This window comes from Panicum virgatum, chromosome 2K (genome assembly GCF_016808335.1).
Source record: "Panicum virgatum strain AP13 chromosome 2K, P.virgatum_v5, whole genome shotgun sequence".
Taxonomy (NCBI): Eukaryota; Viridiplantae; Streptophyta; class Magnoliopsida; order Poales; family Poaceae; genus Panicum; species Panicum virgatum.
In genome coordinates, this window is record NC_053137.1 from 743205 (window position 1) to 767933 (window position 24729).

A 24729-nucleotide genomic window follows, 5' to 3' on the forward strand; every position below is an offset into this window, starting at 1 on the left:
TACGCCGCCGGTGACGCTCGGTCAGTTCCTCCCGGAGATGAAGAAGACGGGGAAACATCGGGCTGATCCGATAATCGCGCCAGTTCGAATTCCGAACTTAACGGGTCCGACTTTTGCAAATGCGAAGCAATCTTCCAACCCGTCAGTGCCGAACCCGGGTTCACGTCAGGGATTTCCCAAGTTGGGGTCGGGCGCGGTACTGGGCTCTTCGTCCGCCGCGACGTCTGCATTGGCCAAAGGAAACCCTAGACGGCGGCTCATCTCTCCCACAGTGCCACCACACCTTCTTCCTCCGAAACCAACCTACCGCGACGTTCTCATGGCCGGTCGAGGTCGGTGGTTCCGCCGCCGGAACATCCCAGGTCGCGGCTCAGCGGACCGGCAGGCGGCAGATGATCGGCATGTGGCGGCTGATCGGCAAGCGGCTGGCTTCGCTGCGCCTGGTCGCAATGGAGGACAGCCAGTTCGTGGGCGTGGCAATCAAGCCAGGAGTGGCAGGGCGGATCAGGTGGAGCGGGGGCGCGACCTCCAGGCCGATCGGGGCCGACGTGAACGTCCCGACCGCGGCAGTGGCCGTGGCGCTTCCCTTGCCGCAGGGGGCAACGGCGGCCCTAACGCCCCTATTGGCAGGGCTACGGCTGGGGGTAGGGGCGGCGCACCTCTCCCTCCTCAAGCACCAGCAGCAGGGGATCAACCTTCAAGTGGCTCGGGTTCAAGAGAGGGCAACCAGCGCCATGATCCAGATCAGGGACGAGAGACCAGGGAACCCGCTGCTGAAGAGCGTGGCAAGTCCAAGCGGAAGCGCTCAGGGAACCTGGAATGCACGATCTGTCTAGAGGATCACTTCACTAACCAATGCCCTTTGTTGCGAGGCCCTAAACCTTCGGTCACTTATTGTGGGGCAGCGGAGGATGGCATGGGGTTTTTCCAAATTCAAGCGGCCAACCTCAATGACATTGTTGCTTCGGACTTGAACTCTGCGGCGGCACAAATTACTGTGGAATCGGGTGAAGTCTCTTCGCGTTTGCTGGTGACAGAGCTTTCACGACTCGTTCCTGTTCGCTGGAAGTGGGAGGTACAGGAGTTGGATAGCCAGGTTTTCGTGGTTCCTTTTCCCAGTAAGGAGGAATTGGATCGCTTGGTAGCTGTTGGGACGGTTACGACCAAGAACAAGGAAGGTACTCTCTTGTTTGAAGAATTTGTTGATGATGTGCAACCCATCAAAGTCCTGGATAAGGTTTGGGTGACGGTCACCAAGGTACCTCGTCTGCTTCGCTCCTTCCTACCACTTTGGGCGGTTGGTTCTATAATCGGTGAGACCCAAAAGGTTGATATCTATCACCTTCGTCAGACGGGAGAGGTACGCATTTTGGTGGCTGTTTTTGATGTTCAGAAAATTCCAAAATATGCTGATGTCTGTGTCAAAGGGATTATGTACCGGCTTTATTTTAAGCCAGATGAAGTGGCTCCTCAAATCTTCAATCCTGAAGATGATGACCTCCTGGGAGATGATGACAAAGACCTTGATGGTGATGGTGACAGGGAGATGGAAGAGGCAGATGATGCTCCAAAACCACAGGACTTTGAGAAGGGCAAATCTACTTCTGCTTCGGATGGCACTTTACCTTCTCATTCTCAAAGTGGGGCTTATCATAAACAGGCGGCTTTAATTCAAGAAGCTATGGACTTGGCTTGTGAACAGCTTTTTGAGGAGATAAGTATTAAAGTCATGGTTGAGAAGGAGGGTGGAGAAGAATGGAAACGATACTCACCCTTGACAGAGGAAGAGCTAGCAACATATAATTCTATGATAGCACCTCCCATCAAACCTCATTCTTTCATGTTTGCAGATGAAGTTGCTGAAGTGGGAGGGGAATTGAACCCCTCTCTTGGGTTTGACGGGGGGCTGCCTTTGCTCACTTACCCCGCGTCGCCAGTTGCAGGTGTTGAAGAAGAAGTCACACTACACCCTCCAACACCGCCATCACTTTCGGTTGAGGAGGGGTTGGGTGGGGTCAGCGGACCGCTGCCCATGGTGGGGCAGCCAAACAGGGCTGCGCCGCTGCCCTCGCTGTTGGGGGGGCAGCCAGGAACGCTCGGGGAACAGCCCGTCGGGGCTGGTCCGCTACCCTCGGGGCTGCATGAGCGGCCGGTCACGCACGCCTTGCTGTTGGCGGGGCAGCAGACCATCGGCGTGGGTACTGGATCGTTGCCACCGCCAGCAGCCGTGGATGAGGTGGCAGCCATGGGGAAGGCCACTGTTCCTGCATTTGCCAAACTCCGCCGAAGCAGCAGGAATGTGGGAAAGGCGGATGAGCACACACTACACAGGGTAGAACGAATGGCGTTGAAAAAGAACCTTGAATCCTCAGGTACCTCTTTCTCCAAATTTCCAGATTCTGTTATTATTTCAAACCTTGGTAGAATAGGCATCAACCTAGCTTCATCTGATGTACTTGTTATTAAAAATTTAGAGGTTGATAGATTGGTCCTTGGTGCTAATTTAAAGAAGCCAAAATCTGTTGGTAATAATTTTGCTAGCGACGATGAAAGGGAAGAACGACTGGAAGCAGTTCTCGACCACGTTTGTGGAAATTTAAATGAGAACGTGCTAGAGGCGGAGAATGATCAAATTATAGATCTCTCTCCTATCCATCGTAAGAAAAAATATAATAAAGCCAAAAATGCAAAACATGGCAAGCTTCCCAAAAAGCCAAAAACTCCCTCAAAGATAGTTTTAAAATGAAAGGAGTTTTCTGGAATAGCAGAGGTCTTGCGGACTTGGCTAAACACAGGTTTTTGGCTGAATTAGTTAAGGAGGAGCAGATTAATTTTATTGCTCTCTCTGAAACTGGTCGTGACTCTTTCCCTGATCATGTTCTCAAAAATCTATGTGGAGGGCGTGACTTTCTCTGGCATGCTATGGCTCCTCATGGAAGATCAGGGGGTATTTTACTAGGGGTCGATCTTACCATTTTTGACATTGGAGCCATTGACGAAGGAGATTTCTATGTGAAATTCACCCTAAGATATAAATTAAATGACTTCAAATTTGTCCTATATTCGATATATGGACCTGCTCAACCTCAAAACAAGAGTGCTTTCCTCTCTGAGCTAGCTAACACTTGCTCTAAAGAACACCTTCCTTATCTTATTGGTGGGGATTTTAACATAATGCGAAACCCATAGGATAAAAGTTCCGGGGATTTTGATCCTAAATGGCCAACCCTCTTTAATGCTGTTATTGAATCTCTTGATCTTAGAGAGATTGTCATGTCAGGCCGCCAATTTACTTGGGCTGGACCTGGTGATAATCCAAATTTCGAAAAACTTGATAGAGTTTTAGTTAGTACGGAGTGGGAAAATCAATTCCCCCGAACGATGGTTGAACCGAGAGATCGGAATGTTTCCGACCATACTCCCCTTGTGGTTAGCACTGGTGCCTCTACCCACCAGATCAGGAATAGACCCTTCAAATTTGAAAGGGGCTGGCTTATAAGGGATGGTTTTTATGACTTGGTTGCAAATGTTTGGCAATCTGAAACCTCGGGGTCCAACCCTCTAGAACATTGGCAAGCCAAAATTCGTAGGCTCAGACAGTATCTCAGAGGGTGGGCTGCAAGTACTGTTGGGTCTTATAAGAAAGAGAAAAAGACTCTTTTAGCTCTTTTACACGATCTTGATAAAAAAGCAGAGACTGTTTGTCTATCTGATCAAGAGATCAATCTCAAGCAATACCTAAAGGAGCGTTTAGTTACTCTTTTGAGAGAAGAGGAACTAAAATGGTATGAGAGAGCCAAAGTCAAATCCTTATTAGAGGGTGATGCAAACACTAGGTTCTTTCATTTAGTGGCTAATGGTAAACATCAAAAACAACATATTTATAGACTTGAAGATGATCAAGGTGTTGTTGTTGGTGATGATTGTCTCAAAAGCCACATTACAAACTATTATAAAAGTCTTTTTGGATCACCAGAACAATCTGAAATCTCTCTGATGGAAGATCAAATTTTAGATATTCCACAAGTATCCCCAGAGGAAAATGATATCCTCGTCGCAAACTTCACTGAATCTGAAGTGAGGGAAGCAATCTTCCAAATGGAGCATAATAAAGCTCCAGGTCCTGATGGCTTCCCTGCTGAATTCTATCAGGTTTTTTGGGGACTGATTAAGGATGATCTTTTGCCTCTCTTTTACGAATTCCATAAGGAGGCTCTAGATCTTTTTAGTCTCAACTTTGGAATTATTTCTTTAATTCCAAAAACTCAAAATGCTACTACAATTCAGCAATATAGACCGATTTGTGTCCTTAATGTTAGTTTCAAAATTTTCACGAAAGTGGGAACTAACAGACTGAATAAAGTAGCTAAGACAGTCGTGAGTCCAACACAGACGGCTTTTATGCCGGGAAGGAATATCATGGAGGGAGTAGTTATTCTACATGAAACTATCCATGAGTTACATACCAAAAAAAGAAATGGTGTCATTTTCAAAATTGACTTTGAAAAGGCATATGATAAGGTTAAGTGGTCCTTCCTGCAGCAAACTTTACGAATGAAAGGTTTCTCCCCGAAGTGGTGCCGTTGGGTTCAAAATATGGTTGCAGGAGGAAGTGTCGGAATCAAAGTCAATGATGACGTTGGTCCATTCTTCCAAACAAAACGTGGACTCAGGCAAGGGGATCCCATGTCGCCTATCTTATTTAACATCGTCGCTAATATGCTAGCTCTCCTTATTGATAGAGCAAAAGCTGATGGACAAATAAGAGGGGTTATCCCCCATCTAGTGGATGATGGTCTATCAATATTACAATATGCAGATGACACCATTATCTTTCTGGACCATGACCCGGAGCAAGCAAAAAATCTCAAACTTTTGCTTTGCGCTTTTGAGCAATTATCGGGTCTTAAGATAAATTTCCACAAGAGTGAAATTTTTTGCTATGGTACAGCCAAAGAGATGGAACTATATTATACTACACTCTTTGGATGTAATGCAGGGGTTTATCCATTCAGATATTTAGGGATCCCAATGCACCATAGACAACTCCTGAATTCTGAATGGAGAAAAGTAGAAGAACGCTTTGAACAAAAGCTCTCTTGCTGGAAAGCTAAATACCTATCCTATGGGGGGAGACTTGTTTTGCTCAATTCTGTCTTAAGCAGTCTCCCAATGTTTATGATGTCCTTCTTTGAGATTCCAAAAGGAGTTCTCAAAAATCTCGATCACGTCAGATCAAGGTTTTTCTGGCAAGGGTCTACTGATAAACACAAATATAGACTTGCTAGGTGGGACATCCTTTGTCGCCCTAAGGATCAAGGTGGTCTTGGCATCTTAGATTTATATCTACAAAACAAGTGTTTATTGGCCAAATGGATAGTTAATCTTATGAACACCAATGGCACCTGGCAATCCTTGCTAAGGAATAAATATTTGAGATCCAAGACCCTAACCCAGGTATCAGCCAAACCCACAGATTCTCATTTTTGGAGAGGCCTCATGCATATTAAAGAGGAAGTACTCGCTAGAGGTTGTTTCATAATTAAAGATGGAACCAACACGAGGTTCTGGGACGATACTTGGGTCGGTGATAAGCCCCTCAAACATAGATACCCGAGCTTATATAATATAGCTTGGGATCGTCATGTAACGGTTCCCAAAGTTATATCCTCTAGACCTCTTAATATTTCCTTCAGGAGGTCTTTAGTGGACAATAACTTAATGGAGTGGCTAAACCTTGTAGCCCAGGTCTCCAATGTTGTCTTGGTGGATAGTAAGGACTATTTTAAATGGCTTTTAACAAATTCTGGACTTTTCTCAGTCCGGTCTATGTATCTTGATGCTATAGATACAAATCCACCATTCCGACATAGGAGGATTTGGAAATGGAAAATACCTCTAAAAATTAAAATCTTTCTCTGGTTTCTGCAAAGGGGTGTCATTCTGACAAAAGACAACCTTGCTAGGAAAAACTGGAAAGGGAGTGAGAAATGCTTGTGTTGTAACATGAATGAAACAATACAACACCTCTTTTTTGACTGTCCTGTTGCAAAAATGATTTGGAGGATTATTTTCTATGCTACTAACCTGAACCAACCTAGATCTATTGACCACATGTTCGGTGCTTGGCTTAATAATCAACACAAAAAAATTAAGCCGTTGATTTGGGTTGGTTCGGCTGCCTTATGCTGGGCTATCTGGAGATGCCGGAATGACATAATTTTTAAAAGAATGAAATCTAATTCTATTATGCAGGTTATTTTCAGGGGAGCTTATTGGTTACGCTTCTGGGCCCAGTTGCAGCGTGATGAGCAGGCCAAGGACACCCTCGTTGAGATGAGCAAGAAATTAGAGATGATTGCTTTAGAAATTACCAATAGAGGGTGGAAGCATTTTTTACGTTTGCTTTAGATCCCTTGTCTATGTTAAAGACTATCGGCTTGCTGTTTATTTTTTCGAACTCTGTATTAATTGGCCGGGTACATCCGAGGATGTAGAGGCCGGATTTTATTATCCATTATCTAAAAATAAAAAAAAGATGTTGCTGAATGTGTGCTTCCACGCACGAGACAAAAGATGGGCATCTCAGTGCTCATCTCTTATTGTAGGACACTCAGCTCACTAGAAATTAAATTACATAGCGCACATGATAAGTAAAAGTGATATATATGTTACACTTACAATTAAGGGCGCCCCACAATTAATAAAATCTCTGGAGGTGTCAAGACCAGCTGAAAACTCTGAAGTTTGAGCATAGCAAATGAAAGCTCTGCCTTGACTTTCTAGTTCATTCAATACAGGCTAATTATAATACTAAAGGCTTCATTGATTTATCATTAACAAAAAAATACCTAACTAAGGAGCAACTATGTGGTTTTTATTATGAAGAAATAGCCACACAAATTCAAGTTGGAGAGGACTAGCTCGAACCTGGGTTCCAACCCTAACCGGTTGAGAGCTAGGTTCGCTTCCTTAACAGATCAGAAGATAGAAAAGTTATGATTGTTATTAAGAAGAAGTCACAAACAAACAAGACTTACCAAGAAAAAGGCAATGCCAAAAAGAGCTTACATTTAATATATTTTGTTCGGTGTGCAGCCATCTGGCTTCTGCGGTTCTGTCACATGGCTGGATGCTCACCAAATCTTCTGAAACTTGTTCTGCAACTGGTGAGTAACATTGCTCATGGAATTTCAATTACAAGACAGTAATACAACTTTCTACAAAGATACATACCTGCATAGTTTCAGGTTTCAGCTAATTAAGGTATTAGCATGGTAGATGTGGCTGGACCTCTAAAGTCACAGTATTATCTTCATCAAAGCTATGTTGCTCCCTCTTTAGAATGCCAGCATGGAGAAGCAAGGCCCAAAGATGAGTAAGAAACTCCCCTCCATTTGCCAAATGTTCGATGTGCGATTTTGCATTATCTGATGGGGCTATGTACAAAACCATCTCAGTCCAGACATCTGCTAGTATCTTCCAATTCATGCCATCTCTAATCTCTTCAAGCTGCCTTCCAAGCAGTATCCCTTTAATCAAAATCCGCTCATCTGATGGTTGCACGTTGCAAGTTCTCATCATTCTATACATTTCAGGCAAAGTCACCTCTTTAGGAAATATGTTTTGGGCATCACATCTCACCACCTCAAATATGATCCTGCTGTCTAATTCTTCATCAGGAAGTAACTCTGGGGCAAATGCCATCAGATATGCACAGTATCTTGATAGTGTAATGGCAACAGTACGATCGGGAACTGAGACACCATCTTGTTCTTCCCTTCCAGAAGACTCTGCAACATCACAATATTCAGTTGCGATATGCCAAATCAACATGGTGCTGGTGTGATACTCCTGTTGGCATGCCCACAAAAGCCCACATTGCGCATTTCGTCGCAATGAGAATGCTCCATTCGACAGGTGGCCATCGCTGATTCTGAGAGTCCGAGCAATTGCAAATTTCACGTCCCTAGTCAACTGAATATGTTTTGGACCTGGGAAATCGGTAGATCTTGAGGATACTGTTTGGTATCCAAGATTCTCAGCAAAGAAACGTGCAGATATGGATCCTATAGTATCAGCAATGTATGATTGGTGATGTAAATCCTTTAGTACTGCGTGCTGGCCGACCTTGTTTTGCCAATATCCTAATATCTGGGGAAGTTTACTGTAAAACATGTCAAATCCAAACGTGATGTCTTTTCCAGAGATAGACCGACGAACAAGTTGTACCTTAGCCCAATCGGATGACAAATAAAGATAAAGCTGTAGCAGCTCTAGTGCTAAAAGCACTAGCATGATTAGTACTGCAGTAAGGGCCAACCTAGAAGAGTTGTTGCTTTTGTTTTCTCTGTGGATGTAAAGTCCTTAACTGAAGCCAGTAATATGACAGGATATATAACAGCTTTAGCAGTACCTAGTAGGATGGAACACATACCAAGTTCAGTGTTCCCGAAAGCGGCACCCGTGAAGAAGTGGTCGTGTGCAAAAGCCAACTCTGCCTCAATTACCCTATATGCAGCTTCATAATCCAAAAGTAATCCTTTGAGAACAAGGTCGCGTGTTTTCTGGAGTTTGGATTCAGGACAAGCAAGCCCAAAGAAACGACGCCTCATCAGCCGAAACAAGGCAAATGAAAGGCATACCTCCTTCAGCAGTTTACCATCACTTGTGCCTAGTGGACCATCAACACAAGACCAGATCCTGTCGACTGTAATTTCTAAATGACGGCATCCAGTTTTAGAGGTGGAATCATCAATCTTCTCGCAGACCAGGTATCCATAACCTGCCAAGGTAACAGGATCGTAGCTGGTCGATTCCATGTGCTCACTCTTCATGTGAACCTGAACATTTCTGCTTTCTTTGTCCAGGGAACTGCTCGCAGCCATACATGCATAAATCCTTCCCCCATTCATAGAAATCATCAAAGCAACCAAGAAATAAACTGCGATGGAGTAGATGAGGGTCATAATAGACCTGAAATCTGTAAGCTTTGGCACATCAATCTTCCACATGGCGAGGAGGCTCAGCACACACAAAAGCTGCTGGACAGAACGCTTCGTGTATTGCTTGTTGTCATCGACACTGTAGGCTGTCATACAGTTTGTGCTTCCCAGGGCCATGACAAATGGGAAAACACATGCCTGGAGCAATTCACTCGCAGCGACAGAAGGAGCTGATTGAGCGAGACCAAGAGTGTAGATCAGCAGAGGGGGGTTTATGGTGTACGCCAGCCAGAGCAAGTGCTTGGTGTATGCGTTGCTGGAACAGCGCCGCCACCAGCCAAATACGACCTGAACAGCGTGTAGGAGGACCGCCAGCACGAAGAAGACTTCAACCTGAGTGGTGATGCCTCCTTCCGTGCGCAACCAAGGGACAAAATCTTGGGCAGCCTTTGCCACACTCAATTTCGATTCACTTGGGTGGAACAAACCTGATGCATTCATCATCTGATCACTTCTGTCTGATATCATCCATTAAACAAATATGTATGTACTCACTCGGCCCATGAGTGTAGTAAGGTGTGATTTTGTTTTTTTCCCTTTGCAAAGAAAGTCTTCGAAAGCAGATTTTGACCTTTGATTTCTTGTCCAATATATCGTCAAGTGCTGCAAAATCGACGTCACCTTAATATTCTTTTGAATACGAATCTATTCATCCAACTTTTGTATACTAAACATGAACATTATTTGACTAATTTCCTTTTCTTTTTTCTTTGCAAGAAAGTCTTCTTAAGTAGATTTTGACCTTTGATTTCTTGTCCAATAGATCGTCAAGTGCTGCAAAGTTGATGACACCTTAATATATTCGTTTGAATATGAGGGACCGAAACTGGCGACCAGAGAGGGGGTGAATGGGAGCCGATTAAAATTTCTTTCGAAATCGATCCGTCGGACTATATCCCGAAAATCATCACAAACCCTCAAATCCTAGATGAGGTGTGGAGTAGCTATAGAAGAGCTAAACCAACACAAATCACCCCTAGGAACGAGCGAGAGAAAACACGGAAGCGATCGAGAAAAACTGCAAAACTCACAGTCAGGGACCGGTCAGACCGCTCTCTCTGGGCGGTCAGACCGGTCGGGCTGTATTTGAAAATCCAGACCGGTCAGACCGGTTCTGCCCAGAACAGAATTCCAGCCTGCGAACTCGAGGTGATCTCAAGATTATTCGTTCAAATCATCACCAAACGATCTCAAAATTTGCAGAGAGGTTCCTGGGATAGAGACGAACCTTTCTACAAAAAGAATCAACCCAAAACGCAAAGGATCACAAGAATTTCATGGGGAAAAGAGGCAAAAGAGGGTTTTCCAAAAACTCCAAAAACCTCAATCTGAGGGACTCATGAATCTCAGGGGTTTAGCTCTAGGCTAGATGGTCGAGATGCAAATCACGGAGTCCCTAAACCCACCAAGAGTAAGCTTTGATCCCAAAAACCATCAAAAGAGAGAAAATCAATCCAAGAACAAAAGATGAACGGGAACACAAGAGAGCTACTCAAAAGGGTCCTTGATTTCATTCAAATTCATCGTGATTTACAGAGGAATTCACCTATACAAGAGCTAGACCTCCACCCATTCATCCACCCTCTCAAATATGTGGACCTAGCTATAATCTAGACCACTTTGCCATGGAGACCTCGGCCTAACCCTAGAACAGAGAGAGGAGAAAGGAATAAATAGAAAAGTCTCGTGGCTTGGAGGCTCACCTGTCCAAGGGGGAAGGCTCACCTCCGCCAGTCCCGAGACCGACGCCCGTGCCTCCAAGACTTGGCGTCTTCAACCGCCGTCCGCCAGCTTGGTTTTGTGGCGAAAACCAAGAAACCCGCCATCCACCGGTGCTTGCGCCCTCGATCCAGGAGTGGACGTCACAGCTGCCGCCCCGCTCGAGCTCCGGTCCCGGCTGCCCTTCACCGCCGTCCACCGCACGGTCCATCGGCCATAGCACCTCCACGGCAGCTCACCGTCGACACTCGATGCCCGTGTACCTGCAACCAAAGACCAAGCACACGATCACACCGCACGGTTGACAATTCACTCATCACAGCCAGGAGTGAGTACTGCTCATTCCACAATCTCCCCCTTGATGAGTGCATTGTCAACACACCACCTGTAACCAGAGAAGTGAAAAATAGAAAGTGGCAAGAAGAAAGTGAAGAACTCAAGCAAGTGACAAAAAGCTCAGAAAGGCAAGAACAGTCACTTACTCAAGCAAAGATCGATTCCCTAAGACAAGGGCAACGGCTCGACGCAATCGATCAAGAGCCAAAACATGACTCCTCAAAGACAGAGGTAAAGCTCGACGCAGTCATGCAAGAAGCAGAAGGAAAGCGAGGAAAGATCAGGAGCCAAAACAAAGCAGAAACTCCCCATGCAAAGCCTTTCCCTCTCACAAGTGCAACTCTCCCAAAATGATGAACTCTCAAAGCCCTGTACGCAACAAGTTTTTCAAAAATCCAACAAGTCTCCCCCTTATTCGATCACTTCTCTCCCAAATACTTCTCCCCCTTGTTGGCACATGCACACATCAAGCCTAAAATATGCCTAAACCTCCCCCTGAAATCATGCTATGCAATGAATGTCGTGCAGAGGGTGTAAGTGAAACATTCAGGCATACAAAGATATGATCATCTAGTGACAGGCATGTGTGCTTCATAAACAGGAACTGAATCTAGCTCAACAGGGTATATCAATCAAGTCCAGAGCTAGCAAGTTCAGTTCAGCAAAAATAAAAGCATCACCCATGATCTAGCAACAGCAAGTAGGAGAAAGAAAGCAGTGCTAGCCAAACTCATACAAGGTGATCCAAAGCAGCCAACATATTTTATCATGAATCAATTCTGCATCTCAACACTTGCATTTGAACGAAAAGTTAACATGTTATATCAAGCAAGTGATTCTGCCAGGGGTTGAAAGCTTGTCATGCTTTACTTAGCAGCGAGGCCAAGCCTATGCCAAAGGCAGTCAGAAGCTTAAGACACTCACTTCAGTCACGCACAGCCTTGCCCGGGTTCTCACTAGTGCTATGTGAGCCGTCCCGAAAGCTCGATCAGTGCGACAAGCAATCCCACCTGGATCTTTTCAATCCATTTCAGACATATATTAAAAATTTTTAACAATTTTAGCTCATGTCAAGATTAAAACCACACTAGCATGAGTAAGATAGCAACGCGTATCAATATAACCTAACATGCTAGTTGCCAAGACATGGTGATTAGGTTTTCAGATTTTCAAATCAAAATAGCTTAACTCAGATGATATGACATATACTGAAGAGCAAACTATACATGATCAAGTCTAAGAAACTACACTAGCAATCACTAGAGGATCATAACAGTGTATAAAAGAATGCCAGTGTAGTGAAGCAATGAAAAATGCAAACATGTACAATGCAAATGCATCTATCAAAAGCTAGAAAGCGAAGAGAAACAAAAACAAGGACCTACAAAAAGCTAACCAAAGAGAAGTCAGCGGTCAAAAGGGGTAACAAACCCCAAGCTCCCCTCGCAATTGAGCAAAGGTGTCCTGCTCAAGTGGTTTGGTGAGGATATCTGCGGTTTACCTCTCTGAAGGAACATGGTTCAAGTCTATGTGGCCTCTCTCATAGTTATCTCGCAGGAAGTGGAACCAGATATCTATGTGTTTGGTTCTAGAGTGTAGGACAGGGTTCTTTGCAATGCTAATGGCGGACATATTGTCTACAAAGCTGGGAACCCTACAAAAACTCAATCCATAATCCTGCAAGGTTTGTTTCATCCAAAGGATCTGGGAGCAACAGCTAGCAGCGGCAACATACTCAGCTTCTGTGGAAGAAAGCGCTACGCTAGCCTGCTTGCGAGAGGACCAAGACACCAAAGATGTACCGAGAAATTGACAAGTGCTGGATGTCGACTTGCGATCCAACCGACACCTGCCGAAATCGGCATCAGAAAAGCCAACCAAAACCAGAGAAGAATCCGCAGAGTACCAAAGACCAAACTCAGGGGTGAATTTCAGATACCTGAAGATGCGTTTCACCACCTGCCTATGGGAGGTGCGCGGCGAAGCCTGATACCGTGCACAGAGGCCGACACAGAACTGAATGTCCGGCCGCGTCGCCGTCAGGTACATGAGGGAGCCGATCATGCTCCTGTACTCCTTCTGGTCCACCGCCTCACCGTCCAAGTCCTCATCAAGAGCCGTCGATGTGCTGATCGGAGTCGGCTGAGGAGACAAGTCACTCATGTCGAACTTCCGCAGCAAGTCCCTCGTGTACTTGGCTTGATGAATGAATGTGCCCTGGGGAGTTTGCTTGATCTGCAGCCCGAGGAAGAACTGCAGCTCACCCATTATGCTCATCTCGAACTCCCTGGACATCTGCTCTGAAAACTTGGAAACAAGGGTATGAGAAGAGCCACCAAAGATGATATCATCCACGTATATCTGAACCAACAAAAAGTCAGAGCCAGAGCGCATGAGGAACAAAGTTTTATCAACACATCACATTTTAAAACCTTGAGTAAGCAAGAAGTTTTTAAGCCTATCGTACCAAGCTCTAGACGCCTGTTTCAAACCGTAAAGAGTTTTCTGAAGTTTGTAAACTCGGTTTGGAAACTTGGGATTTTCAAAACCAGGGGGTTGTTTCACATAAACTTCCTCTTCAATAAAACCATTCAAGAAGACAGATTTCACATCCATTTGGAAAACTTTAAAACCCTTGGAAGCAGCAAATGCAAGAAAGATTCGAATCGCCTCTAAGCGTGCTACCGGGGCAAAAGTATCCTCATAATCAATACCAACTTTTTGGCAAAAACCCTGGGCTACAAGCCGAGTCTTGTTCCGCACTACCAACCCATCTTCACCTTGCTTGTTCTTGAAAACCCATTTGGTTCCAATGGGATTACAAGCAGGCGGAGGCTCAACCAAAACCCAAACCTGATTTCTTTCAAAATTTTCAAGTTCCTCATGCATGGCATTGACCCAATTGGAGTCAGAAAGAGCGTGTCCAACATCTTTGGGCTCAAAAGAGGCAACAAACGCTGAATGAGCAAAGCCAGCGATACTTGTTACCTTGGACCGTGTGACTCGCTCGTTGAGGTCACCTAGCATCTGTTGAGGTGGATGACGACGCTGAATGTGTCGCGGTTCTTCCCTTACCGAAGTCGCCTCCTCCTCAACCAAAACTGGTGTCTCCTCATGTGTAGCTGGGGAAGGCTGAGTCACCTGCTCAATCGGCCCCCGGGAAGTAGATGTAGTCGGGTCGGGGCCGTCGTCATCGTCTGAGCTTGTGGCGGAGGCGGCTGGATCCACAGCACGCGTGGTAGCCTCAGCATCACCCTCCGCAGTTTCTTCCTCCTCATCTACAAAGATGGGGGTGCCGAGCTCATCATCTCCTGCAACCTCAAAGACAGAAGAATTGCACGGTGCAGTCTCGTCGAAAGTGACTTCACAAGTCTCTCTGACGATGTTAGTATCAATAATCAGCACACGGTAAGCTCTAGAGTGAGAAGCATAACCAATAAAAATATCGTCAGACGACCGAGACTCAACCTTATCAAGATTTCCTTCCTTCAGCACAAAGCACCGGCAACCGAAAACTCTGAGATGGTCAACACGGGGCTGGCATCCAAATCGCAACTCACAAGAAGTCTTGTGCATGAAAGAATGCAAGAAAATACGATTGGACACATAACAAGCAGTGTTCCCTGCCTCAGCCCAGTACTTTCTAGGAGTCCTATGCTCGTCGAGCATCGTCCTAGCCATCTCAACCAATGTCCGATTCTTCCGTTCTACAACTCCATTCTGCTGTGGAGTGTGGGGGGAGAATACTGATGTTCAAGACCTTGATCACTGCAAAAGGTGTCAAAACGAGCATTTTTGAATTCTGTGCCATTGTCACTGCGGATCGCTCTCATGGCCTGGGGTAACTCGTTCTTCAACCTCAAGATCAAGTCTCGAACAAACTCGAAAGCCTCATCCTTGGTTCTCATGAAAAAGACCCAAGAACAGCGAGAAAAGTCATCCACTATCACAAGAACGTACCACTTCCCACCAACAGACATCACCTGAGAAGGACCAACAGTGTCCATATGTAACAACTCTCCAGGGTGAGTGGTCAACACCTGATTAACAGGCGGATGGGAGGTGGCAACCATCTTCCCGTTGCGACACGGGTGGCAAACAAGGTCCTTTTCAAACTTCAATTTGGGCAATCTTCGGATCAGGACAAGTGAGCTAAGTCTCGACAACAAGTCAAAGCTCAAATATCCAAGTCTCCTATGCCACTTCCATAGATCTAAAGAAGAACCAGCCAACAAGCAACGAGAAGGGACAAAAGGAGTTCCAAAGAAATCGACCAAGAAAACTCGGTCACGAGGAACGATCCGGCAAACCAGGTCACCTCTGGAATCCAAAACACGAGAACAACCCTCCTTGAAGCGAACTTCAAACCCCTCATCAAGAAGTTGCGAAACCGAAAGCAAATTAAAGCCAAGATTCGAAACCAAAGCAACCTCTCTCAGGGTGAAGCGATCAGAAACTCTAACAGCGCCAACACCACGTACCTTACCCTAACCATTATCCCCAAATATGATGTATTCTTTGTGGCTCGTTGGGGTGAGGCTGGAGAACCATCTGTCATTCCCGGTCATATGGCGCGAACAACCGGAGTCCATGATCCACCTGTTCTCCAAACCTCTAACCTGCACATCAGTAGTGAGACAAAGGGTGAGCAAATGTCTCAACACTGGGGTTAGCAAAGTGTGAAGCAAACCAGTGTTGAGCCATTTGCTCTACAGAAGGGTTAGTAAAATCAGGAAAAACATATCCCCCGTCCCATCTACCGCGCGGCTGACGACCACCACCGCGAGGAAAGCGTGGTGCATCGTAACCTCCTCCAAAGCCTCGGTCCCGTGGTCCATAGCCGTACTGAGGATGACCAGGAGCACGACCGGCAAAGCGACCACCCGCTGGAGCACGGTAATCGCCACCGTCTCCCTGTCCTCCACCTACACGGCGCGCCCTAGCATCTTGCCTACCACCACACCGAGGAGGACCATGCACTCGAGCAGAGTACATGTCCGAGTTACGTCTCTCCTGCTCACGCCTCACAGCCTGCTTTCTTCTAAAGCAAAACTCCTCCAGGTGACCTTCTCTGTCACAGTATTCGCAGTGGTACCTCACCTCTCTCTTGGGAGGTGGAGGCCCCGCCTTTGGACGGGGAGGAGTAGACCCCTTCTTCTTCTGGGCAACCTGGGCTGTGGCAGCAGGGAGCGTATCGAGGGGATTCCTCAGCTCATTGGGCTTCGGAACCCAAACCTGCTTCTGTGGAGGTGCTTTTTGTGGTTCTTTCAGCACACCATCCACGGGATCAACAAGCGAAGGCTGCGTGCTCGTACTAACAGTGTTTAGAGCACTAGAAACTCCAGCAGCCTTGCCGATCTTACCATACAACTTGTCAAAGTCTGACTTCGTGTAGGTGTAACCGACCTCAAATCCATCACCACGCTTAAATTGCTTGATCATCATGCCCAACTGCGGCTCACTAGCGGAAACCCAACTAAGAATCGCCCTAAGATATGTGTTCTCATTCTCCAAGTTAGCTTTATCTACCGCAAGATTATCCAAATCAGAAATCAGACCAGGGCAAACATGACAATCAATAGGTGGGCTAGACTCCACGACCTTAGTCTTCCCCAAAGACTTAATCAAGGCGTTCTTCTCATCTAGCTCCGACCTAAGCATGGGACAAAGCTTACAAACACCAAGCAGAACTGGCCTAGACTTCACCTCTTCTAGCTCGCAAACAAAAGTAGCAAACTTAGACTGCAACAAAGCTAGATCAGATTTAAAGATGGGACACTCATCATATTCAAGCACATCACCAACAATAGGAGCGTCCTTGACCAGTTCAAGCTCATGCTTGGCCTTGGCTAGCTCATGAGACACGTCAGCAAGCGAAGTCTTGGCAAAAATCCAAGTTCGCAACGTTCTCATCATGCTTGACACGAAGAGCAACAAGATCATTCATGTGAGATATGTAGCCAGCGCACTCATCCTCACCAGATTTCTCTCTAGCACAAGCCAGCTCAGCCCTAAGCTTTTTACGCTCTCTAGCTGCTTCCTTAAGCAGCATTTTCTGGTTGTCGAGAGCGGCGTACAACTCCCTAACCTCAGTATCAAGCAGGTCGATTGTGGAGTTTACCTTTGAATCACTCTCGGATCCAGGAGAAGAGTCGTCGTGCGTCGGTGTAGCATGTCCACCTGGAGACGCACGAGCACCATTGGCCTCGCCCGCCATGGTGCAGAAGCTCTAGCGCCGACCGGCCGCTAAGCAAAGGCCGATGAAGCCGGTGGCTTCCTTGGCCCGCTTCTTCTTCTTCTTGTCATCGTCATCGGAAGTCGGTGAAGAGGAGCGGTCGGTGTCGGAACTCTTGTCGAGGTCGCTGAGCTGCGCCAGGAAAGCCTTCTCCCGCTTCTTGGCCTTGTACTGGAAGCGCTTCTTGAGTGACTCCTTGTCGAAGCGCCCTCCCTGGTCACGACTGCGGTGCTTGTGGCGCCGACGCTCCTTGTTGGAGCCTCCCTCGTCGCAGTCGCGGTGACGGTAGTAGTCGAAGTTTATTGTTCTGGCCACCGCCGGACTTCTTGGGGCAGTCGGCGATGAAGTGGTTCAGATCGCCGCAGTGGTAGCACCTGGGGTTCTTCTTCCTCTGCCTGTTGTGGTAGACACGCTGGAACTTGTTGATGAGGAGGCACAAGTCGTCGTCGCCCAGCGTCTCCAACTGCTCATCTGTAACAGAAGGCAAAGAGGCAAGAGAAAATCCAAGAGCAGAGTTAGCGTTAGAGCTCGATCCACCTGGGCCAGTCACAAGAGCGATGCTCTTGGAAGGAGGGGCATCATTGAGCTTAGCTCATGTCTTGTTATCCACCTCAGTGGCCTTGAGCTTGCTGAAGAGCTCGTTCACGGTCATAGTCTCATAGCCTGCAGACTCAATGATCGTGTTCACCTTGAGATCCTAAACAGAGTGGTCAAGTGCGTAGAGCAACTTGAGAGCCTTCTCATGCTCTGTGTAGTCAAAGGCATTAGCAGATCTGTTCGCACTGACTTTGTTCACAATCGATTGAAACCGATTGAACATGTCGCCAATGCTTTCACCCGGCTCCTGTGTGAAGTTCTCATATTCACGCCGGTGAGTCTCGAACAGCCTAGCCTTAATCTGAGGTGTGCCCTCGTGGTAGTTCAAAAGACACGTCCAAACTTTGTGGGCTTCCTGAAAACCCTGGACGCGTGAGAACTCCGCACGAGAAACGCTAGCGAACAAGGCATTGACAGCCTTGGTGTTAGCGTCGTGCTCGAACACCTGAAGAGGAGTGGTCCGAACGGCAAGCACCTCGTAAGCCTGGTTCTTGGTTATATCCCAAACCTCGGCTCCCATGTTTTACAAGAAAGCTCGCATGCGAACCTTCTAGTAGGCATAGTCCTCGCCGGAAAACACAGGGATCTTACCAAGACTCGCCATGGTCGCCAAGTGGTTTTCGAACCGGTTAAGATACTGAAAACCTCAACCAAGCTCTGATACCAATTGAGGGACCGAAACTGGCGACCAGGGGGTGAATGGGAGCCGATCAAAATTTCTTTCGAAATCGATCCGTCGGCCTATATCCCGAAAATCACCACAAACCCTCAAATCCTAGATGAGGTGTGGAGTAGCTATGTTAGAGCTAAACCAACACAAATCACCCCTAGGAACGAGCGAGAGAAAACACAGAAGCGATCGAGAAAAACTGCAGAACTCACAGTCAGGGACCGGTCAGACCGCTCTCTCTGGGCGGTCAGACCGGTCGGGTTGGATTTGAAAATCCAGACCGGTCAGACCGGTTGCTCCGACCGGTCAGACCGGTTGCTGCGACCGGTCAGACCGCTTCTGCCCAGAACAGAATTCCAGCCCGCGAACTCGAGGTGATTTCAAGATTATTCGTTCAAATCATCACCAAACGATCTCAAAATTTGCAGAGAGGTTCCTGGGATAGAGACGAACCTTTCTACAAAAAGAATCAACCCAAAATGCAAAGGATCACAAGAATTTCATGGGGGGAAAAGGCAAAATATGGTTTTCCAAAAACTCCAAAAACCTCAATCCGAGGGACTCGTGAATCTCAGGGGTTTAGCTCTAGTCTAGATGGTCGAGATGCAAATCACGGAGTCCCTAAACCCACCAAGAGGAAGCTTTGATCCCAAAAACCATCAAAAGAGAGGAAATTAATCCAAGAACAAAAGATGAACGGGAACACAAGAGAGCTGCTCAAAAGGGTCCTCGATTTCATTCAAATTCATCATGATTTACAGAGGAATTCACCTATACAAGCGCTAGACCTCCACCCATTCATCCACCCTCTCAAATTTGTTGACCTAGCTATAATCTAGACCACTTTGCCATGGACACCTCGGCCTAACCCTAGAACAGAGAGAGGAGCAAGGAATAAACAGAAAAGACTCGTGGCTTGGAGGCTCACCTATCCAAGGGGGCAGGTGAGAGGTATTTATACGACTTCGGGGCCGACCGGTCAGACCGGTCTCATAGACCGGTAAGACCGGTCCCTTCCAAAAAATGTCCTCCACCCTGACTCGAACACTAAAACGCCCGTAGGGGCAAAACCGGAAAGGGTACAAGATCTCATCGGACGGCGGAGTTTCTTTCTTCGACTCGAAGCCTTCTCCACGAGGCCGCCACGTCGATGCAGATCTGATCCGCGGTTTTGAGGGGTTCGCGTAACCCGGTGAGGTGGCCGGTTTTGAGAAAACCGCCAAAACTCCACGCACGGAAAGATTCCCGCCTCCACGCCGTGGCCCTGGACGTCGTTCCCGCCTCGGCCTTCTGACGGCCCTAGACGCCGCCCGACGCCCATCACCTCCTCGCCCGCAGCGAGGCCCTAGACGCCGTCGACGCCCATCACCTCCGCCAGTCTCGAGACCAACGCCCGTGCCTCCACGACTTGGCGTCTTCAACCGCCGTCCGCCAGCTTGGTTTTGTGGCAAAAACCAAGAAACCCGCCATCCACCGGTGCTTGCGCCCTGGATCCAGGAGTGGACGCCACAGCTGCCGCCCGGCTCGAGCTCCGGTCCCGGCTACCCTTCACCGCCGTCCATCGCACAGTCCATCGGCCACCCACCTCCACGGCAGCTCACCGTCGACACTCGACGTCCGTGTACCTGCAACCAAAGACCAAGCACACGATCACACCGTACGGTTGACAATTCACTCATCACAGCCAGGAGTGAGTACTGCTCATTCCTCAGAATACGAAACTATTCATCCAACCTTTGTAGACTAAACACATTGTGGAAACGATTTAGTTGATATAATTTGAAATTAAATTTCAAACGCAAAAAAATAGAATTTTTCGCTTAGAATCATAAAACATGAATTATCTAGTGTCTTTGGCAATATATTTTCAATGTCCATTCGATCAAATTTTGTAAAACAACTTTTGAAATCGAATTAGTTCATGCAAATTGAATTTTTGAAGAAAAAAACTTTTGCCGTGTGCCGTTTCTGTGGCACACGGCAAAGAACATGTTTGCCGTGAGCCCTGGATCTGGGCACACGGTAAACAATGCATCTTTGTCGTGTGCTCTAGATCTGGGCACACGGTAAAGTTGCCTCCCACCCCACTTAATTAGCTGTGTCATCCCGACAACCACTCACACAACACACACGGACTCGCTCACAAGCCGTGCCGCCACCCCTAGCGTGCCGCGCCGCCACCCGCCCACCGCGCCGGCCGTCCATCCCGCTCGTCGCGCTGGCACCCGACCCTACCTCCACCACGCCGGCGCCGCCACTCGGCCCCGCCACCACCACCTCGCCGCGCCCCCACCGAGGCGTGAGCGGCACCCGGCCGGTCATCCCGGAGGCACGCCGCCCCAACCCCACGGCGGCCCGTGCCCCGACGTGAGCCGGCGTGCAGCCCGGCGCGTGGAGCTGCGGGGGGCACAGCAACGCCCGGACGGCCGCCCCCACCTCGCCGACGTGCCGCCGATCCCACCCCGACGCGCCGGCTCCGGCGCACCGGCGGGCCCTCCGCCGCCACCCCTCCGCCGCCGGCCCGCCGCAACGCCGCCTCCACGGCAACACCGGGCCGCCACAGTGCTGTCTCGACCACGCCTCTCCGCGCCGCGTTCACGCCGCCCGGGGCCACCGCTGCCGCGCGTAGGAAGCTGCTGCATGCAGGAAGCCGCCGCGCACAGGAAGCCGGGGCAGAGCTCTCCCGCAGCAGTGCCTCGTCCACGCAGTAAGGCCATTGCTTACTTTACTTGGTGCATTTGAAATAATTAGTATTCCGTTGGTCATATAGTGCAAGCCGGCGGTTTAAATTTGATTTGCTCCATGTGCTGTTAACTAGAGTAAATGATTAATAGATCAGAAGCTAACATCTTTTATAAAAAAATCATGTTCTGCAAACTCGTGTGCACACATAGGTACTTATGTTCTTGAATGCCTTTAGCTAACACAACATAAATAATTGCTGACGTATTTTGAAAATTGTTAGTGGTAATTATTGTTTTGAGGTCCTTAGTGAATTATTAGCTTGAAAATTTGTCTTGCCTATCAAATGCAAACTATGTTTTTTCAAGTTTTTATTCACACGTTTGCGTGTCATGCTATTTGACCAATGGATGTTACGATCTTTTACAGTTGCATTGCCCGCGTCCAGCCCTTCGATTGCTGCGAGAAGTACTACCGCGAGCCGTAGCTTGACCTCAACGACACTGCCAAGCTGTCGCGCGCCTGCCCCGTGAGTTGCATGGATTTGATTTGCACTTGTATGGACTTTTATGAACTTGTATGGACATGTAGGGCTTGTATTGTATGGACCCTCCTTTGTGGCTTTGCATTTGAACTTGTATGAACTTGTACGAACATGTATGGATTGTTGACTATATAAAATGTTCTCTGATGCTTATTATGATGTATGGACTATTCTATAAATCTGTGAAATATATGAACTGCATGAAATCTTTATTTGATTTGGGGTACCATATACGTGACTGGAATTAAAAAAAAGACCAAAAAGGCCTTTTTGCCGTGTGCCACGCTGTTAGGGCACACGGCAAAGCGGACGTCCACGTCGTGTGCCGTCACCCTACCTTTTTTTTGACGTGCACGGCGAAGTATTTGCCGTGTGCCCATGGAAAGGCTCACGGCAAAAACGCTGTTTGCCGGCCGTTGATTGTCGTGGACGCTTTGCCGTGTGCAATACGGCATTTGCCGTGTGGCTAAGGCACACGGCAAATGTCCGGCCTCCCGTAGTGTTGTGCTAAGCTGGCCTACTAATAAGCCTGTCAGTGTACAATGCAACTTCTCCCATCCCATATATGGCACGATCGATGGAATCAAGGCCGGCATTTAGTCTCATGCATCTCCGATCCAGGCATGCGTCTTGAATTGTAACCAATAATGTTTAAAATATTTTTTTGATATGAATCAGACACTTTTCTAGTGTCTTTCTTAAAAAATAATATTTAAAATATATAGCCGGCTAGTATTGCTAATTCTGATGCGGCCATGTCATATAGAATTGGATGAAAAACCACCTCTACAATGCACAGCTTCATTCCCTTGTTTGTTGTTTCCTAGGGTACAGTACATGCAACAAGACACAAAGCAAGTTTACCTTAGAGCGACGTACGTACTTAATTTTGTGTCTTGTAATTGGCATCTATAATTGGTAGTCAAGGGCTTGTTTGGAGGAGCTAAAATTATTGAGTGATAAACTTTAGCACATATATATACTAAAGTTTTTAAGTCCTTGCTAAAGTTTAGACCACCCTATTAGCCACCATGTTTGGGTTAAACTAGTGCTAAAATTTAACGCTTTGACTCATTAGAACTTGAATCCAAACAAACTCTAAATAATCTCGTGAGTGTAAACGAAGAGGCACTTCCTTTTGCTTTCCTTGTTGAGGGAGTGTAGGAAAGGCACTTGTAAATTTGTAATCTCTCTCTATATAATTTCTCGCAAATAGGAGGCCGTGGCGTCCAAGTACCGGGAGACCTTCATCACGGGTGGCCGCCACGCTTCACCTCTTCTTCCACGCACGACTGCTTCGTCGAGGGCTGCTCGTAGGGATGGTAATGGGTCATGGTCTTAATAATCTCTTCAAAGTCCAACAATATCTCTAAATTATATAAAATTAGAGCTCATCTCTTTTAGAGCCCGACCCTTAAATTTTTCAGTTTAAAATTTTGGGCCCTTTACCACCTCTAGCTGCGCGACGCCTCTGTGGTGGTGGCGTCGACGCCCAACTCCACCGCGCCCGGCGAACCTGGCCCTTGCCGGCGCAGTGCCGGGCCGGGTCTCTTGTGCGGATCGGACATCCTCTCGATCGCCATGGCCGCCCGGGACGCCATCGTACGCCGTGGAGCTGGGGCGCCTCGACGGGCTGCGCTCGGCGGCGAGCAGCGTCGACGGGAAGCTGGCGCCGCTGTACGTCGTCCGACCTGGACCAGCTCACCGCGCCGTTCGCCGCGCAACGGGCTGTCGCGGGAACGGACATGGTCCGCGGGGCACACGGTGGGGTTCGCGCACTGCGGCGCGCTCGCTGGGCGGATCCGGGCCGGACCCGGCGCTGAACGCGAGCCTGGCCCAGGCGGCGTTGGACCAGGTGCTGCTGCCTGGGCCCAGAGCAGCGAGGCGTTCAGCCGGGCCTTCACCATGCATGTACGTGCGCACACACACCCTAGCGGACCATTTGGTGGCACTTAGTGACTGTACTAGCTCTGGCACAAGTCCATAATTGAGCGAGCGGAGAGAAAGAAGGGAGAGAAGGATAAGAAATGGGGCGGGTTTTTTTTTTGCGAAATGGTATTCCAGCGTGGCATGCCACGGAGGCGCGCGGGTCCGCGCTGGGGCCGCTCGGACGCGTGTCGCAGCCTAAGCCGAGTTATTGTACGTAGATGGTCATTTTTTAAGTACAAGGACCGGGATGACACTGGCCAAGTTCAAGGGCCGCCTGTGAATTTTACTCCGATACAATTTAGAAAGTCATAACGCATGTACACTCACACATTAATAACACGCGTACGCAAAATTAATTAAAAATTTTCCTTTGCTTCCATACATTATGTGCACATAATTAATTGAAAATTTTCATAGTTTTTATATGCTGATAAATGAAATAATTTTCTTTATAGCTTTTTGTACCCATTGGCTGCGAAATTGTTTAGCCCCCTATTTAAAATCTTCGAAAAAAATATATCAGCACGGTTAGCGACCTTATCTTGTCCCATGTAGCACACCAATACCATTGTGACCCGTCGTATCGTAGCCATCACTTCCCCCTAGCTTCACACCAAAGGGCAGCATTACAAGCCCTTTTTTTCCAGCACCTAGAGGGTGTTTGGATTCCATTGCTAATTTTTAGCCGGCTATACATTAGCACTAGCTGATCCAAATATGTTGCTAAAATGTGAGCTAACTATTTATTAGCAAACCCTCTTACTAGTTGTTAGACCATTGGCAACAATTTATTAGTTCTTTATCCAAACAACACATGCCTAATTTTAGCAAGATAATAAATGTTTAAGCCTAGCTAAAAATTAATTTTAGCCCATCAAAAAAGTATCATTTAAGTTTTAGGACTTCATTTAAAGTTTTAGGACTTCATTATTTCTTTTGGTTTTAGGCAACCAATTAAAGCGTACTAGTACATATAGCTGCACGTCCTTTGTTTGTTTGCGACGACGGGCAA

The 24729-nt window shown here is 47.4% G+C and overlaps 1 pseudogene; it reads left to right on the top strand.

Annotated features, from left to right (window-relative positions):
- The first annotated feature begins 867 nt into the window (after positions 1–867).
- LOC120659195 lies at positions 868–6470 on the top strand (annotated as a pseudogene).
- Positions 6471–24729: the final 18259 nt, after the last annotated feature.